Source organism: Elephas maximus, chromosome 10 (genome assembly GCF_024166365.1).
Source record: "Elephas maximus indicus isolate mEleMax1 chromosome 10, mEleMax1 primary haplotype, whole genome shotgun sequence".
Taxonomy (NCBI): domain Eukaryota; kingdom Metazoa; phylum Chordata; class Mammalia; order Proboscidea; family Elephantidae; genus Elephas; species Elephas maximus.
In genome coordinates this window covers 110,355,693-110,374,578 of record NC_064828.1, presented here as the reverse complement: position 1 = coordinate 110,374,578, position 18,886 = coordinate 110,355,693, and the positions used below count along the sequence as shown (strand labels likewise).

At 49.3% G+C, this 18,886-nt stretch overlaps 1 protein-coding gene across 4 annotated transcripts in view; it reads left to right on the top strand.

The window, feature by feature from the left end:
* Window positions 1–9,485: 9,485 nt before the first annotated feature.
* TRAF3 (TNF receptor associated factor 3) overlaps window positions 9,486–18,886 on the top strand; it is a 129,719-nt gene continuing 120,318 nt past the window's right edge. For 3 of the 4 annotated variants that reach the window (XM_049899657.1, XM_049899658.1, XM_049899653.1), the window contains exon 1: window positions 9,486–9,726. The gene's annotated coding sequence lies outside the window, so the exon portion shown is untranslated. Of the gene's footprint in view, window positions 9,727–9,992; window positions 13,066–18,886 lie in introns of all 4 variants that reach the window. The other variant, XM_049899654.1, reaches the window with a different exon arrangement.

The window sequence follows — 18,886 nt, the reverse complement described above, 5'->3', positions numbered from 1 at the left end:
GAATGAAACCCTGCCCAGTCCTGCACTTTCCTCGCAATAGTTGCTTAGTCTGAGCCCGTTATTGCAGCCACCGTGTCAATCCATCTCATTGAGGGTCTTCCTCTTTTTTGCAGACCCTCTACTTTTTTTTAAGCAAACTATATCTGACCTTTATCAGGCACGAAGTATTCTGCTATTTTCTATTATTTCATTTCGAGTAAAAAAAAAATGGTGGTCGCACACACTCAACCGATGTTATGATATACCTATGGATTGTGACCTGTAGTTTGCAAAAGCTTGCATCCCAGGCCCTGGGGCTGGCACGATTCTGGTACCTCCCCTGTGGAGATGAGAGGACCAACGATTTCTCAGAAAATACTTTTCAGTGAATGAATAATGATGTTTGTCTATCAGCTTCATATCACAAGAGCTGGTACCCCCCGAAAGCGTGATAAGAAAGTACGTAGGTGATGTCCCCAGCATATATTAGGGCAACTGTGATTTTTACTCACGATGACTGATCATGCACACCTGAAATTGAAACAGCCCTTCATGCCTGCACACCTTGAAGCAAGCCAAGCCAGGCTGCTCGTTCACATGTGACGATAGCATCAGCATCTGAACGCCACCCTGCACCTTTCTTCTGGGTTATCGTGGCCCCTCCCAGGGACAGGCTAGCCGCGTGGTCCTCTCCGGTACAGCTGCCTTCTTGCAGCCCCCTTGGGGTAGGGCAGGCAGCCGTATTTCCGTTCTACAAAAGGGGAAACCCGGGACCAAGAGGGTAAAGAGCCTTCCTAAGATCAGTTAGTCATGAGTTGAGTTCTGCTTTTTCGATTTCTGATCTAGAACTCTCCTACTCTAGTGAATTCCTCTCCAGCTTGCCTTTCCTAGGGAACATATCTCCATGATACTTGCAGGGCCCTTGACAAAAAGAGCTGGGGGCTTGTCCCATGGCATCATTCACAGTGTCAGGCCAGGGGTCCATTTGGGTGGCAGAGACAGTGGGTCTAGGAGACCCACCTTTTATCTGGAATCACCCCAACTGGCTATGGCTTGAAGGAAGAGCGGGGCGGGGGAGGGAGGGGCGGGAGGAGGCACATTGGCACCCAGCCAGGCAGATGGAGCAGCTTGTGGAAAGGCCCTGGGTCTATTGAGGATCCTGAAGGCCAGTGTGGCTGCAGTAGTGAGTGAGGTGACTTCCATGGCCCCTCGGTTCTTCTTGGGGACTCACCACTGAGAGCCACTGGGCAAAGGCTCTCATGTGGGGACAGTGGGGCCATCACAAGAGCCACTTTCGCTTGTGGGCCATGTGCTGGGTGCTCTCATCCCCATCAGATGTTTGCTCTCCAACTGCTCTGAATTTTTTTTTTTAACTGCTGGACATCTCTCTATGGCATTTGGAATTTAAAATGCAAACCCTAACATGCAGCCATTAAAAACTCGATCATTGAGTAGCCTGCCTGTGGAACATATCTGAATCACACACCCGATAGCAGGGTCATTGACCTGAGTATTCATTCCACTGTTGGAGAACCCACAATGACCACCAATTATAGGGCAAGTGCTCCATCCCCCTTTCCTTTGTCTTGAAGGTGGATGGTCCCATGCTTCCGCAGAGTATGGTGTTCTTTCTGGAAGAAAGTCCCAGACGTGGGGTCAGTGGGTCCATAGGAACTTACCTCCTTTTTCTAACACTCTGGATGTTTGTGTTTTAGTTGCTAGCCCTCAACTCTGTGCTAATTTGCATTCCCGCCAACTCAGCATCATTGGTTGTCCATTACGTAAAGAGAAGAGCATGGACCACTGCTGTGTGAACTTCCCTGATGCTCAACATATGGCTATCAACTGAAGGAGAATGAAATAAAATCAAACATAAGGTTAGTTTTGATGGAATAAAAACTATCAATCAAATGTTACAATGACCCCTATTATAGATTGAATTGTGTTCCCAAAAAGATATGTTGAAGGCCTAACCCCCATACCTGTGAATATGTGACCTTGTTAGCTAATAGGGCCTTTGAAGATGTTTCAGTTAACACCCAGTCACCCTGGGGTAGTGTGGGCCCTAATCCCATCTGTGTGGTGACTATAAAAGAGAAGAGGCACAGAGAGATACACGGGTAGAAGACTGTCTTAGTCACCTAGTGCTACTATAACCGAAATAGTGGAAGTTTAAATACCTTCAAAGAACAGAAATTTATTTTCTCAGAGTTTAGGAGGCTAGAAGTCCTAATTCAGAGTGTGGCTCTGGAGGGAGGTTCTTCTCTGCCTATTTCAGCTTCTAGTAGCTAGCAACCCTTGGCTTTCCTAGGCGTGTAGATTCATCTGCCTCTTGTCTTCAGAGAGCTCCTTTTGTGCTTGCTTATCTGATCCTTACAACTTAGAAGTGATTAGGTTTAGGACACACCCTACATGATACGGCCTTATTAACATAACAAAGAAAACTATAACCAAAGGGATTAAACACACAGGTATAGGAGCTAGGATTCCAACTCATATTTGGGGGCACACAATCTGATCCATAACAATGTCCATATGAAGGTGGAGGCAGGTATTGGAGTGATCTATAAGCCAATGGATGCCAAAGATCACTGATTATCACCAGAAGCTAGGAGAGAGGCATGGAACAGACTCACTCAGAGCCCTCAGAAGGAATCAACACAGCTGACACCCTGATTTTGGACTCTTAGCCTCCAGAACTGTGAAAGAATAAATTTCTGTTCTTATAAGCCACCTTCTTTGCAGTACTTTGTTATAGCAGCTCTAGGAAACCAATACACTTCCCATCTAAAAGTAAAAACCAAAGTCCTACCAGTGACCCCTAGGCTCTGCACCCCTAGTACCTACAGCTCTATCCCCGACCCCAACCCCGTCCTCTGTGGTTCTCACTCTGCTTATCAGCTCCAGACACCCTGGCCTTCTGGAATGCTCACTGACCTCAAGTCCTTTGCACATGCTGTTTCCTCTGCCTAGTACCCTTCCTGCTGAGATTCACACAGTGCCCTTCCTCCGTTCCTTATTTTATGTTAAGTCAGATTTGACAGTGGCAACTGCTCTAATGGAAACCCTGGTGGCATAGTGGTTAAGTTTTACGTCTGCTAACCAAAGGGTCGGCAGTTTGAATCCGCCAGGCATTCCTCGGAAACTCTATGGGGCGGTTCTACTCTGTCCTATAGGGTCGCTATGAGTTGGAATCGACTCGACGGCACTGGGTTTGGTTTTGTTTTAACTGCTCTAACTGAATTCAATCATCTAACTACAATGGGGTTGACTGGAGCCCAGGGTAGTAGGGGCCACGCGGTGGAGCCCAGGGTAGCAGGGGCCACGCGGTGACACTCAATCAGCAAAGACAAGGTGGATGTGGTTACCGTAATGGTGGTTACCATAATGGACAGCAGAGTCAAAACAGTAATCAGAATAGTCTGACTTGTGTGGGTTTATGGTGTTGGCTACTTAGCCATGGTGTCCCTAGGAGTGAAATAGATAGGAAATCTACTAAATATTTATTTGATCTGTACAAGTGGAAGAATTCTAGGTCAAGTGAGCAGCAGTCTAACACGAGTCTCCAGAATAGTCACAGCCCCTAAATCAATTCCCAGACTTGAGTGAGTTTACAGACCCACAACCCCTTGAATGAAGGGTCCCCTTGAAGTGGGACCTCACTACACTACCAAAAATGTATACTGTCAATCTTTCTCCCAGCCTTCCCCAAAGGGATCTATGGCCTTTTAAGAGAGTGACTGTTCATTGAGGACAAGGAAATAATCAGACTTTTCAGGGATTACTGGATACTGGCTCTGGACTGACACTAATCTCGGGAAACCCAAAACATCACTGTATCCAACCAGTCAGAATGGGGGCACGCTGGGGTTGGGTTATGAATGGACTCTTAGCTCATGTCAGTCTCACAGTAGGTCCAGTGGGTTCCCAAACCCATCCTGTAGTGATTTCCCCCGTTCAGAAATGCATAATTGGAATAGACATACTCAGTAACTGGCAGAACCCCCACACTGGATCCCTGACAAGTGGAGTAAGAGCTATTATGATAGGAAAAACCAAGTGGGAGACATTAGAACTGCCCCTATTTAGGAAAATAGTAAACAAAAAGCAATACCACATTCCTAGAGGAACTGCAGAAATTACTGCCACCATCAAGGTCTTGAAGGATACAGGGGTGGTGATTCCCACCACATCCTTTCGGTCTACATTCAAATGGCACCTCAACTGCTGCATAAAATGGCAGCTCGTTCCCGGCTTCCCTCTTCCCCTTCTTGGCCTTAACTTTCCCCATAGCTCTGGTTACAGATTCCCTTGTGATTTGTTTCTTTTTATCTCCATCTGCTAGAACACAAGGGCAGGCACTTGATTCAGTTTTGTGCTAGAGAGTGCTGGAAGGAAAGAGCCCAGGAAATAGGTCTTGAATGAAGTAATAGACACGAGGAAGATGGGAGGACTTACTTCCAGGGACCATGTGACATTTCAGCGTTGTTATCAGCCTTCAGAAATGAGAAGGGCACATTTGCCATCCTTCATAGTAAGATGACATATTGCAATTTTGATGAGTTTGAACCATTCTTCTTTTCAAACATTTTATCTCATTAACCAAGACTTGACCGATCACTAGGAAAGGACATCGCGGTTGGTAAAGGAGAGGGTCAGCGAAAACTAGTGAAACCCTTTACGAGATGGACTGACGCAATTGCTGCAATAATGGACTGAAATATCCCAACAATCATGAAGAAGGCACAGGGCCTGGCACCACTTCACTGCTGGGGGTTGCAGCCCACCAGATAGCAACTAGCAACAAACCTGCTCCTGCTCCTGATGTCTAACGTGCAGGGAGAAATGGACCTCACTTCCTTGGATGCTGCTCGGGGCCTCTTTTAGGAGTTTTGGATGAGCTGGGCCCTCCCAGGGGGCTGCTCTGCCTACCATAGGCTTTTGTTTGCTAAGTGGAGAGCTGAAGCTGAACTGCTTGAGGAAGCCAAGGGGCTACTGTGTCCCTGTGGGGTGGGGGAAAGGGTCATTGATGAGATAGAGGAGTGGAGCCTCAGAAGGGGTTTGAAGGCAGGCACCGAGATTTTCACAGTAGGCCTTGTGAGCTTTGCTATGTGGTGTCTGACGTGACTCGCTTCCCTGTCTCTCTTGATGTCTGCGGTAAAATAGCCCTTTTCTGCAGGCACGTGGTAGAGTTGAATCTTTCTTCAGAAAGTGTTGAAGGTCAAGGTGTGCATGAGACTCCAGTCAAGGCTGCCTGTGTGACGCCAGCTACACCAGGACTCATGTTCTCCCGAAGGGAGAAATTCCAGGCCGATCTTCCCTAAAAGGAGGATATCTTGGTCTTCCTGACTCGCCCACAGAAAGGAGAGAAAATTGTATCTGTCTTTATGTGGGCAGTTACCCCACACTTCCCACCTTCCTCCATTGTCTCCTTATCATTTACACAAAACCCTGGCTGTGTTTGCACCCCCACCCTTAGGATGCCAGGTCACCCAGGCTGTCCAGTCCCAGACTCCTCTGAGCTTGGTTTCAACTGTCCTCTTCGCAGAGGCCACCCCAGAGAAGTGGCACTGGAGTCTGTAGCCAGGGTCAGCTCGGGGCTAGGGCCTGGGCCGGAAGGGACAACTGATGTCCTTGACTTCCCAGCCTGGCTATCTCGGGGGCTTGGGGTGGAGCAGGAGGAAGGAGTGATTTCACACCATGACCACCCCAAGCCCACGCCCCCTCCACCACCTTCAGTAGCTTGTGTAGTCTAAAACAGTGATTTTAAACTTCAGGTCATGAACCAACAGTAAGTTTAGAGGGTCATGACCAGTATTTAAAAAATAAATAAATAACCAGGAAGTATCAGAGATTAAATATTGCTTTATGTATACTTTTATATACACACATAAATATACAAATATATATATACACACGTACACAAATATATATACACATGTAATACAAATATACATACACACATATATACAAATATATATGTATACACATATATACAAGTATATACACAAATATATATACACACGCACACAAGTATATATATTTATACACAAACACACATATATAGGAGTCCCTGGGTGGTGCACAATCAAGTGTGTGGCTACTAACTGAAAAGTTGGTGGTTTGAACCCCCCCGTAGGCACCTTGGAAGAAAGGCCTGGCAACCTACTTCTGAAAGGTCATGGTCATAAAAACCCTATGGAGCAGTTCTACTCTACTCACATGGGGTTACCATCAAGTTGGAATCAACTCGATAGGCAACTGGTTTTATATATGTGTGTGTGTGTGTGTGTGTGTTTTGCATGAACTGGCTCATTATGTAAAAGGTACATGAAGAGTATTCACTGTCTAAACAATTAGTGTAGCTGGTTTTGATTTTGCCATGTAGCTGGTCTCCTCTGAGGTGATATTTAATATATTTTCGTGAGAGAAGTTGCCAGCACACTTCAGCCCAAGTTAGACCCCCAGGGGCCAATCGTCTTTGCGTGGGGAGATGTCACTTGAGGGATTGATCCTCACATTCTGGGAGAGGCCTGACGAAACCCCCTTCCGAGGCCTGAAGCCCCTGACACTGTACAATAAGCACTTTTTCTTTTATCTGGACAACAAGCGGGACTGGCTTTCTGAGCTATGTTGCACTCACGCGAGTAACTCATATCTGCGTGCACGTCTCCCAGAAACACCACAAATGGACCATGTAATGCTACATATATTTCCTGGGAGAAATGTCTTCCTCCAGAAATGGTGTCCGCTTGTTGCTCCACGTTGCCATAGGGAACAGAGTGCTCTCTGCCTTTGAAAGGCCGCAAAGAGGGAGCTCTGATTGGCTCTCCTCGCTGCCCATCATTGCTGCCCTGCGGCTGGGACTGCAGAGGCCAGAACACCCGCCCCTGAAGCGGTTGCCCTGTTTGGGGCAAACTTCTTTGCGCTGCTCCTCACACCCTGCAAAAAGCAGGGGCTCCAGAATTGCTCAGACAATTGGAGAAGACGAAGTGGGGGCGGGGAAGCAGGAGGGAGAGGAGGAAGAGGAAGAGGGAGGAGGAGCAGAAGCAGGTCTCACCAGGGGAGCAGGTCTCACCAGCAGAGGGTCTATCTGGAGCCCTTCATTCTGAGTGGTGCTTAGTATCGTCTTGGTGGGGAATGAGAGGAGCCTAAAAGATCCCTCTGACGGGTCTTTGAAACTTCTGCCTTGTTGCTCATTTTAAAAGAACCCAGGGAGTCTTCCCTGCTTTTGGCAAACTCTTAAAACCCATCCCTGGCAGTACGCAGTGCAAGGTGGATAGGTGGGAGTAGGCACGGCTGTCTGGTCGACAGTGTCCTGGGACTGTGGCCTGAGGGACTGGGGACCTGGGAGGAGGTGGGCAAGAACACCAAGGCCTTGGGGCCTGGTGGGAGGGAAACTATCAGGACCCTGACTCTTCAAGGTTATCATTAAAACCTGTGACTGGCAGGGAAAGATACTCAAGGCTCCAAAGTGAAACTCACCATGAGGGAAGGGGAGCCCTCTCTGGGGACCCAGACTCACTCAGGGCCCAGGGGTGGCCGAGGCTGGCCTGTCACCTTGGCATCATCCTGTTTTGGAAACTGCGGCCATCTTGGATCTGAACTCAAAGACCTGTGCTCAGGTGGTCCAAGTGAGGGCGCCACTGCAGCCCGGCAGAGCCTGGGCAGGAAGGCCCCCTCTCTGTGACCATTGGACAAGTACCTGTTGGACTGATGGGGCCAGAGCCATGGCACCAATAGCCTGGTCAGACTATCCCAGGGTTCTGGAACATTCCATGTGGAAGCTGCAAGAGGAGTTGCCAGACTTCCTGCCTCCATTCATATGAGTCACTGGAGAAATACAAGAAGGGGGATTGACTTAAGCTGGTCTCACTGGCCTCAGCCCTGGACTAGAGATCTTTATGAGGCTTCTGGAGAAGTGAAAACTGAAAAACTCATTCTGTCTCCTCAGTGTTGACCTGTAAGCTCATGTGGAGAGGACCTCCCTCCTCAGCTGGCCTGGAGCCTCCTGGAGGCAAGCTCCCCATTCACCTACTATTTTCTTAGGCCCAATCTCTGTGGACCTTGGTGGATCATCAATGACTTGGGGGCAGAGGGCTGAGGCAGCCAGAGTGATGGGCACCTGGAGTCTGCAGGATCCTGGGGTCAAGGGAAGAGAGGGGTACACTGGACACCCTGTTGAAGCTTGACCAAGACACAACTTCCTGGGTGTGGGGGAAGCCTTGTGAGAAGGGAAAGGAAACCCCAACCAAACGCTTAGACATCACCCTACCAAAAAGAGCAGTGGCCCATACATCTTGAGTCAACTTCAGCCCCACAACCTGCCTGTATGTATGAGAGGGGGTGAGTGTGGGTAGGAGTGAAAATGTGAGTGTGTATATGTGCAAGAGAGTGTGTGTATGCCCTGTGCATGCGTGTGACAAGCCTGGGTGTGGGTGAGTGTGCCTATAAGCTTATGAGAGAGCATGTGAGAATGTGAGTGTGTGTCTGAGTATGAGGGTGTATGTGAGGGTATCTGTAAGAGTTTGTGAGTATGTATGTGTCAGTGAGTGTGAGAATATGTGAGTGTGAGTCTATGTATGTGTGAATGAAAGTGTGAGTGTGCCTTGAGAATGTATATCTATAAGTGTGTGTGTGTATCTGAGTGTGCCTATTTAAGTGTGTCTGTGAGGGTATGTGTCTATAAGTGTGTGTGTGTCTGCGAGTGTGTCAGTGTGTGTCTATGAGTATCTGTGAGAGTGACTATGAGTGTGTCTATGTCTACGAGAGTTACTGTGTGTGGTCAGTGTGTGTCCACGAGTGTGTTTATGTGTGAGAGTGATTGAGTGTGTGTTTTTCTGTCTGTAACAGAGTATTCTGTGAGTGTTCAGGTGTGTGAGTGTGAGTATGCAAGTGTGTGAGTATGCGAGTGTGTCTCTGTGACACACTCACCCTACGAGTATGTATGATCTGTGCTAGTGTGAGAATGTGTGTGTCAGGGTGTATGTGTCCATGAACGTGTGTAAGCGTGTGATGTGCCTGTATGTGAGTGTGTGACTGCCTATGAGTGTCTGTGACAGCGGGAGTGACGGTGGCTGTCCTGGTGAACAGGGTGACGCCATCCGCTCCCCCACCGCGAGGAAACCGGCACCCTTCGGCCTGCTGCCTGCGTGGCTTTTTGACCCGGAAAGGCGAGGTCGCCGGGCCCACAGCGGCCGGCGGTAGAGCGACCGGGGCCGCGGCGGGTGTGCGGCGCGCGGGGGTCCGCGAGGGACTGGGGGGCGCGCGAAGGCCCCCACCGCCCCGCCCCGCCCCGCGCCGCGGCTCCGTTGCTAAGGTCGGGCGGGCGCGGAGCCGGAGGGCCCTTAGCAACGGGCCGCGGGCGCGCGCGGGGCGGCGGGGGCGCGCGGGGCTGGGCGCGGGGGGCCGGCCGCGCTCGCTGGCTCCTCGGCTCCCACGCGCGGGCGGCGGCGGGGGCGGGCCCGGGGGCGGGGCGGGCGCGCGCGCCGGGGCGCGGGCCGCGGCCGGCGGGGATTTCCAGCGCGCGAGAGGAAGTGCCTGTGAGGGTGCGTGAGGGCGCAGGGAGCGCGGCGCGGCGCTGCCGCCGCGTGCGCGAGCCGGGGTGCAGCTCAGCAGGGACTTTCCAGCCGGCGGCGGCGGCGGCCGCCGGCCCTTCCCCGCCCCCCGACATGGGGCTGCCCGGGGAGCAGGACGCTGCGGACCGCGGCGGAGGACGCGCCCGGCGCCCCTGAGCGGCCGAGCCGGGTAAGGGGCTGCGGCGGCGGCAGAGGCGGCGGCGGGCGGGCCGGGGGCTGCGGCGGGCTGCGGGCGGGCGCGCGGCCCGGTGTCTCCATCCCCGGCCGGCTCCAGCGCGCGGCCCTCGGCGGCTGGGCCCGGCGGGGCCCCGGGGAGCGGCCAGGCCCGGTCTGCCCGGCGGCGAGTGCCCGGAGCGGCGCGGCCTCGCCCCCCGGCCCCAAGGCCGGGCCCTTCCCGCCCTCGGACGCCTGAACTTTGGAAAACTTTGTCCTCAGGCCGGGCTCTGGGCCGCGGAGGGGACCCGGTTCCCGCAGCTTTTCAGGAAACGGGGCGCCGAGGCCTCTTTAAACCGTGACCCCCCCCCCCCCGGCGTCGAGAAATCAGCATCCCCTCCTGGGACGTTCGGTTTGGACGGGGTGAGACACGTACTGCTTCAGGGTGTCTGCATGGACGAACGTGCTCCCCGGCCGAGTTCGGGGTGTGTGTGTGTGTGTGTGTGTTAAGCTATTATTTAAAAGTTTATACTGAGTCATTCCTCTGCAGATAAACCTCTGATTCATAGTCGGAGAGCTGCAGTGGCCTCGCAGGCAGGCGGGTACCGGGGTCCAGCTTGGGCAAAATGCACAAATTCCACCTCCGATTGATCCCAAAGGTCAGACTAGGCTCCCCGCGGTGCGGATCTTGGGGTGATGCCCGCCACGGCATTTAACATTTCATCTCGAGGGGCCAGGCGGCTGCTCTGTATGCCCCGCCACGTTCTCACACTGTAACCCGCATTTGGGGACGTCGACTTGATATTTAGACCTTTAGAGAGAATTCTGTGCGGGGAAACTCTTTACCTTGAATTTGAAAACATAGCGACGAAATGGATGAAGTATCGTGGACGTGCTTGGAAATTTAAGAAGTCTCCCGATAACGATTGGCTGAAGGAAGCAATTTGATTTCACATTTTTCGTATTAAGCTCTGAATCAGTTTTCAGCATGAGATAGGGGTGTGTGTGTGTGTGTGTGTGAAGTGTAATTTATTTATTTTTGTGGAGTCATAAAGGCTGTGTTTAGTGGCGTTGTAGCCGCTTCTTCATTTATATTCACAGCGTACAACTGAAGAGGAGCCATAATTTTTTTTTTTTTCCTCCCTAGCATTTGCTGTGAAGACACTGGTGAAGCCTTTGGAAATGTTGTTATATATAATCTTGCATGTGTCTGTAAGACCCTAATTTGAAGAAATAAGGTGGACCATCAGTTGGTCTTAAAATTTTCTCCTGTTTTACGGTGTCTTTGAAAACGGCCTGTTAAAAAGACTGCATCATGTATATAGGGTGTCTGGCAAAATAGCATCCAGCCATTCTTTTTTCAAATGAGGGGAAATGTTTGCCTTTGCACCACTTTGTGATAATATACGTAATTAAAGATTAGTTTAAAGGTGAAAAATTCTTTGGCCAAAACAAAAGTAAGCCATATCAACGTGAAAACTGGAAAATACCATTTGAGATTGGAAATCCCTGTGAGTAGGTGCTTTATAACGGAAATCCTGACAGACCTTGGATTCCAGCATCACTAGTTAAAATCAGACCTTATCATGGATAAGGTTTAAGATATAAGGTGTCTCACCGAGGCGCCATCTGTTCCAGCTGTCACAACGCAGAAGCCAGGAAAGCAGAGAGCCGACAGGGAGAATTCCAGCCTTTTCTTTTTTTTAACTATTATTTTTTTTTCTTTTAAGACATTCTTGTGAATTTTTCTGTGATGGAGAAGAAGACCAATTATTTTGTTTGGATGTTGTCCATTCTTTTTGGAAATCATAAGACAGCCTCACTCAGTGAGAGGCTGCGAAGACATTCCATTGGAAACAGGCGATAGCAGTGGCCAATTGTTTCTCTTAACACCATCAAAATATCCCTACTCTTGTTCATGTCTTGGAGAAAGTCATTCATTTAACTGAAACAGCTGAGCTGCTTCTTGCTGTTTTCCCCAGTGTTTGGGGTTTTGATTCTGTAAACACTCCTGCTCGAATCCCTTTAATTCTTCACTGTGCAAAATGAGAAGGACCTTTTTAGGGTGTTGTCAGGGTAGTTAATGGGCTGAAAGACAAGAATGACTTATCGCTCCCTTAAAATCCTTTTCTGTGATGTTAAAGCTATACTTCAAGGGAGATAAAACTGTTACTGTGGTGTTGCAAGTCTGTGCTAGCTCAAGCAAACAGAGGAAATTGCGTTAAATTTGCCCATCTCTATTTTCTCATTTTGGTACAGCAAGACGCTCCAAACGGCCAGTGATCTAACTTATCAGACATTACACAATAGCTAAATTTTCTTGCAGTGGTCACTTTAAGGTCTTTTGACTTGGTAGAGGAGACGTCTGTGACTGAAGTCCTTGGTGTTGAGTCCATGGCATGAGGACCCCCTGTGTGCTTCATTGTGGTGTTATAGGGGGGAAGAATTATTTTTGGAGGGAGGAGTCCTAGTGTTGACCTCAGATACCGATAATACAGGGAAAAGAGGTACAGAGCGAGAAAGGAGGAGATGAGACCACCACCAGAGAGAGAGGCTACAAGGCCTGAGTGTAGGTGATGCTGAGACTTGTGCTCAGCAAGAGGCACAAAGCCAGCTGAGAAGCCCAGCTGCCTGCCGGCAGGAGGGCAACATAGAGAGGTGAAGAGGACAGGTAAGGCTTGCACCGAAGAAGCAGGATTGGGGTCCCAAAGGACCTGATGGAAATACAAGAAAATGTAATTTTGAACCGAAAGGAAAAAAAAAAAAAGAAGTAAGAAAATGTAGTGTGTGCTTGTGTGATGTCCATTATTCAAAATGAAGTAAAATTACAAAATGGCTTTTTTGTATTAGAAAACATTTATTGACTGCCTATGTTCTACGAAACACTATTCCAGACATATGGCGGAAGAGAGACAGACAGACCTAGGAAGGAGGTGGGATTTTTATCATTAGGCATAAAACCTTTTTTTTTTTTAGTGGAAATTTAGTTGCTCCATGTAGACAGCTTGGGGTGAGGCTGGCAAGTGTAGGTGACTGTTGGTTTCTGTCAACTCCATCCACCAGGTTGGGATCTCTTACAACTGCATTCGGTATTCTTGAGATAAATGGATCATTAACTGGGACTTGGGAGTCTTTTTCTTGTTTAATTAATGTTCAGTTAACATGCCCTGCGTTCCCGTAATGTCCTAGTGACGGTGCTGGGAGATACAGAGAAGAGTGAGACACAGCACCTGCTGTAAGGGTCTGCTCAGCAGAAGCCTGGGCTGCCGTGGCCTCTGTGCATGGTGATGGGTGATGCCAGGAACCAGCAGCTATCTGACCGACAGCGCCAGGACAGAAGCTTGTGGCAGGGAGGGTAAGAAAAAATGAAAATTCACCACTCTGCTTTCAGGGAGCTGGCCTCTCAGCTGCAGAGAGAAGACTCGCCAGGAAGAAACTAGAAAGTAATACGATGTAGCATGAAGTGAATTAGGAGGTTGTGAACAAGACTGAAGTGTGGGGATTCAGGAAAGGGAATGCTCTGGACTGCCTGGGGTATACCAGAAGGCTTCCAGGAAGTGGGCCTTGAGCCTGAGCATCAAGAAGGCCCTGGAACAGTAGAGCCATCCTGGCCATCTTGCGTGGCCCTGAGGATGGTACGGGGAGGATCTCTTTGCTGGCTTTTGTTTTGGTAAAATGGGCTCTGATGGTTTACTGTCTGATTGCTTCTTGCCAAGAGATAGCACTGGCAATGCTGCTTGGTCAGTAGGTTTCCAATTATGAAGTTTCGTGTGATGGCCCCTGGCTCTTGCCAGGCCCCTTCGTGACCAGGAACTCAGTGGGCTGGGCAGTCTCCCATGGTGAAGGGCATGGCCGATGGTGGGGAACAGCAGTGTGCCCCACCTCTGTCAGTACATGGTCCTCCTGTCCTGACAGCGCTTAGCTCTCAGTGTTTGTTGAATAAGGGGGTGTATATGATGGGAGACTTCACTGGACAACGTAACTCTCTTGGGGGCTTTTAATGACTTAAAAGGCGAGAACAGGGGAACTAGTAGTTCTCTTGAGCCTTGTCTGGTAATGCCCAGAAGTCACGACTCTGTGCTAGAAATTAAATTGTCTCTTTTTTGGATTAATATAACCTGCTGTTTGAAGACTTATTATAGGGTAAATTAAGTGTTCAGGTTCCTAAAGGCTTTGCTCTGGGAGGAAGGACATGGCATGGCTTAATGAAGTAGGTCTCAAACTCTCCAGTTAATGGGAGCCTGGGGCCGAGCCCATTAAGTTTTATCTTAGCCATAAAAAACCAAAACCCGGTTGCCATTGAGTCGAGTACCCTACAGGGCAGAGCAGAGCTGCCCCATAGGGTTTCTGAGGCTGTAATCTTTATGGAGGCCGACTGCCACATCTTTCTCCTGTGGAGCGGCTGGTGGGTTTGAAGCACCGAACTTTCAGTTAGCAGCCAGTTGCTTTAACCGCTGTGTGCTCCTTTATCTTAACAGGCAATGTGAAGTCTACGTTCTGCTCTGTGATATGTCTGATTGTTTTAATTTAAACACACTTTGTTCCTCTTCTACATTTTTGAGTACATCTCCAAAGATGTGTTTATTCTTTTCTCCCCTAGGGTCCCCAAGGGGTCTCCTGGCATCCTACCATGTACCCCCCGGGGCTGTCCACACCCCAGCTTGAGAAGCTGAACACGGTGGGGAGCCACCAGCTTTGAAGAGTGGACTTATAGCCCTGTCTTGTGTATTTAGCCAGTGGCAGGGATTGGGCAGGCTGCTTGGCCTCCCTGACTTTGTTTTCCCTGTCTGTACAACGGGGCTCCCAGCACCACCCACATGCCTTGCTCGTTGGGAGTGAGATGGACCGTGTGGAATTCCACAGATGCCCATTTTCCTATTAATAGGGACTGACATGTACAGAGTGCGAGTGTTAGGATCTTAGGATGTGATCATGGTATGTTCGATCTCATTAGTAGGGACCTGAGCGATTTTCTGGTCGACTTCATTTTATAAACGGGAGGCAGCTGAGGCTCAGAGTGTTCGGGTAAGTCACTCTTCCAAGTCGTATAATGGCAAAGCAGATTTTCCCAGAGTAGAATTTTTTTCCCCTGCATACTTCATGTTTCTAAGATTTACCCCAGAGAAGCTGATTGCCTTCTCATTTCAATTAGAAATAATTGAGAATTTATCCAGACAGCAAAAGTTCTGAGAACTTACGAAGTGCTTTTTGCTAGTTGCTGCAGCTAAAAAGCTAAGAAGACTCCATGTGGTCACTGTCCTCAGGGAGCTTCCGGGCAGTGGATGAGCCGGGAGAGGTTGACTGGGGCGGGGTGTGGGAGGTGCTGTCTCAGTGGGACAGAAGCCCTGCGGGAGCAGGCATGGGACAGCACCTAGTCATTTGGACCAGGACGCTCTAAGAGAGCTTCCCAGAGGAGGTAACTCTCGAAGGATGAGCGTGAGTGAGCCACAGAAGAGGAGGAGAAGCGTGGGCTGGGCAGAGCCGCATGGCAGAGGGCACCTGAGTCTGAAACAGCCCCTGGGGCTGTGGTTGGGGGTGGTGGCGTGTGGCCCAGGTGGTGTGGGGCCCTGGTGCCTTTGGGGGCTGCCTTTGTGCTATCCTTACTTTTGAGGTAGGGGTTACCCCCATTTTACAGATGAGAACAAAGCAGGCCTTTTGGACCTCAGAGCCTGAATTTCATCGTGCTCTGCAGTCAGTTGAAGATGAGTTACAGGCCTGTTTGGGATTTCGTTCAGCTCATAGGCTTTTTCGTTCTGCTGTGGTGTAGTGAGTGCTGTTTTTAAAATGTGTGTGCTTTTCCAGCAGAGATTTTTCACATCTCAGCCTTTGCTTTTCATCCAGCATCTGTTTTGACTCTACAGGTTGTTTTTCCAGTCAGGACTCCGTTCCTTCTCTATGTTTTGAGTTGTTTTCTTATGGCAGCAACGCTGCCCTCAGTATCCTTGAAGTAATCCAGTTAAGATGTGCTTCACCCCCGTGGTTCAGATGCTGCTTACATTTTGCCGAATAGCAGTCCCTAACCTGATTTCCTAATATGTTTTCTCTCCCCTTTCTCTCTCTTCATTTGCATTTAAACCAGTAGTCTAGTAATAATGATAGTGTTTAGTCATTATGTCTTCACAGGGTTTTACAAACATTAGCTTGTGAGTGGTGAACAAGTCCCCGAGGCCGGGTCACTCTGTAGAGAGCATAATGGTTACAGCCCAGCGCGGTCGGATTTCCACCCATTCATCTTGAATGTAATTATAACTACAGATTTGCTTAAGGGAATATAAATTAAGGGAAAAGAATTCCTCTTCATGGTCAGCGGGGAAATGATGTTTTGGAAAAGATTTTATGTGACTTTTCTGGTAGAACTACTGTGACGCTTTTGAATGTGGAACCAGGAAAGGTCACTGGTGACTGGACAGGGTGTGGGGGCTTGTGTCGTGGCCATGTAGCTGCTCTGAGAGGGCCTATGAATAAGGGGGGACAGCTGGGCACCCAGGCCCCAGGTGAGGCTCCTAGGGTGGTGGTGGTGGTTGTTAGTTGAGTTGATTCTGACCCATGGGGATCCTGTGTGTGTAGAATAGAACTGTACTCTGTGGGGTTTTCGAGGCTGTGACCTTTCAGCACTAGATTGCCAGGCCTGTCTTCCGAGGCACCTCTGGGTGAGTTTGAATCACCAGCCTTTCAGCTAGTAGTCAAGCGCTTAACCATTTGCACCACTCAGGGGCTCCCTGGGGTGGTAGAAGGTAGATGTCTTTTTCCTTAGGTACGTTGACCCATTTGAGATGGAGGCCGTAGCACAGGGTGAATCTGGAACCTTCCCTGCCCTCTCCAGGTTGAGGGATGTTCTGGTGCCTCTCGACTAGATCTCTAGTGTTGAGACAACAAGCCTCTTGAGGGCAGGGCCACTCATTCTTTGTATCTTCACAGTCTGGCCCAAGGTGTGTGCTCAGTAAAAATGAAACAGATTGATGTATGGAAGGAGTATGGGTTTTGAAGTCAGACTTCGTTTGATTTCTGGTCCTTCCGTTAACTGTTAGTAAGTTACTTACCATCTTGAACCTCCGTTTTCTCATCTATACAGAGGTAATTGTGAGCATTAAATGTGAGAGAGTGAGAACCTAGCATACCAGAAATGCCAGTCCATTCCCCCTTTTCCTTTCCTGAGTGATTTCCTGAAGGAAAACATGATTGGTTAGCAAGGTGAACGACAGGCTCTCCTTGGAGTGTGGCTGGCAGCGGAAGGCTGTCCTGCAGGTAGGGGAAGAGGCAGCACACCGCTGGACTGGAAAGAAATGATTGGTAACAAAGGGTAAAGATGTCTGGAAACCAGAATCTCTGTATGTTTGCACAAAAAGGAACATCTGTATTTAGATACCCCATTTTTTTTAGAAACCAATTTTTGCGTATGATGAATTTTGATAAAATTTTAATTTATATTTTGGCACTTTATTTTCTTCAGTTATTTAGCAGGAATGATAATCCTCAATTCCTTCTGTCTCTGTCCAGACGTCACCTCTGCAGGGTCTTCCCTGAATGCCTAAGGTAGCCCACGCTTTCGCCGTCGAGTCTCTTGCCTTACTTTTTTCCTTCAGAGCAGAAAACTTTAGTTCATCACCTTAACCCCTGTACTAGGATGTTGCTGTTGTTGGGTGCTATCGAGCCGATCCTGCCTCAGAGCGGCCCCGTGTGGTACAGCAGAACTGCCCCATGGGGTTTTCTCAGCTGTAATCTCTACGGGAGCAGGTCACCAGGTCTTTCTCCTGCAGAGCTGCTGGGGGGGTTCAGACCACCAACCTTTCAGTTAGCAGCTGAGCACTTAATGTTCATGCCACCAGGGCTCCTTGTACTAGGATATATATTTGAAAAAAAAAAATTGCCATGGAGTCAATTCTAACTCATAGCAACCCTATAGGACAGAGTAGAACTGCCCCATAGGGTCTCCTAGGAGTAGCTTGTGAATTCAGACTGCCAACCTTTTGGTTAGCAGCCGAGCTCTTAACCACCATGCCACCAGGGCTCCTGTACTAGGACAGTGCCTGGTGTGTGGTAGGCACTCAGGTGTTTGCTTGAATGCAGCAGTAACTATAGTCCAGCCACGTTTTGACAGTATGTTTCTTCAGAATTTTGGAACCCGTCCTCCCCTGACTTAGTAGTGTGTAGAAGATTCTGGGAGGGTTTCGAAGCAGGCAGGAAAACCCTTTCCTCTTCTGTGATGGTCATACTGTGTAGCTCCCTGCTTCCCAACATGCGTGTGCGCGTACACACATGCACCACACGCTGTAGTACCTGCTGTAAGGCACAGGGGGTTGCCCTCGATGGCTTGTTGCTGGGGAACACCCCTGTGCCCACCAGTGGAGGTTGGGAAGGAGACTCTATTCCTGATGCCAGGGCAGGAGTGAGGTGTGCTTCTGTCATTTCCTGGAAAAGCCACGGGTTGTTCCGGTTAATGATTGCTGAGTAACAAACCACGTTAAAAATCAGTGACTTAAAATAACAATCTATTATTAGATCTCAGTGTTCTGAGGGTTAATCAGACAGGGCTCTGCTGGGCAATTCTTCTGCTCCACGTGGCATTGGCTGGGGTCATCTGGTGGCTGGCCTGGTCTGGAGGGTCCAAGATGGCTGAATTCACATGTTTAGCTGGTTGGGTGTCTGGGCTCAGCGGGCACCTCCCACCTCTGTTGTCTTAGCATCTCTGTAGATGGACTATTCGCTATGGTGGCTGGACTTCTTACGTGGCAGCTCAGGGCTCCTAGAGTAAGTGTGCAAGAGAGGAAGTCAAAGCTGTCAACCTCTTCAGCCTGGCCTTGGAAATTGACATAGCATTACTTCTGCCATGTTCTCTTGGTCACAGCAGCCAGAGGCCTCCCAGGTGTGAGGAGGGGGGACATAGACCCCACCTGTCCATGGGAGGAGTGTCACAGAATTTGTGGCTGTCTTTAATCCTCTGTATGTGTGGTGGTTAGAGTCCATAATGCCATCAGCATTAGATACCAGAGAGACCTTTGAAGATGGGTTGTTGTAGGTAAGATGGGATCCCCAAGTGTTCTGTGCTACCCAACGTCTGTGAGAAAATGTAGTCAGAGTTCTGAACCAAGGATTCATGAATCAACTTTGGAAATACATCTGTTCCTGAAGCAGTATGTGCCTGCATGACAATGTTTGTTTTATTTTCTTAATTAGCA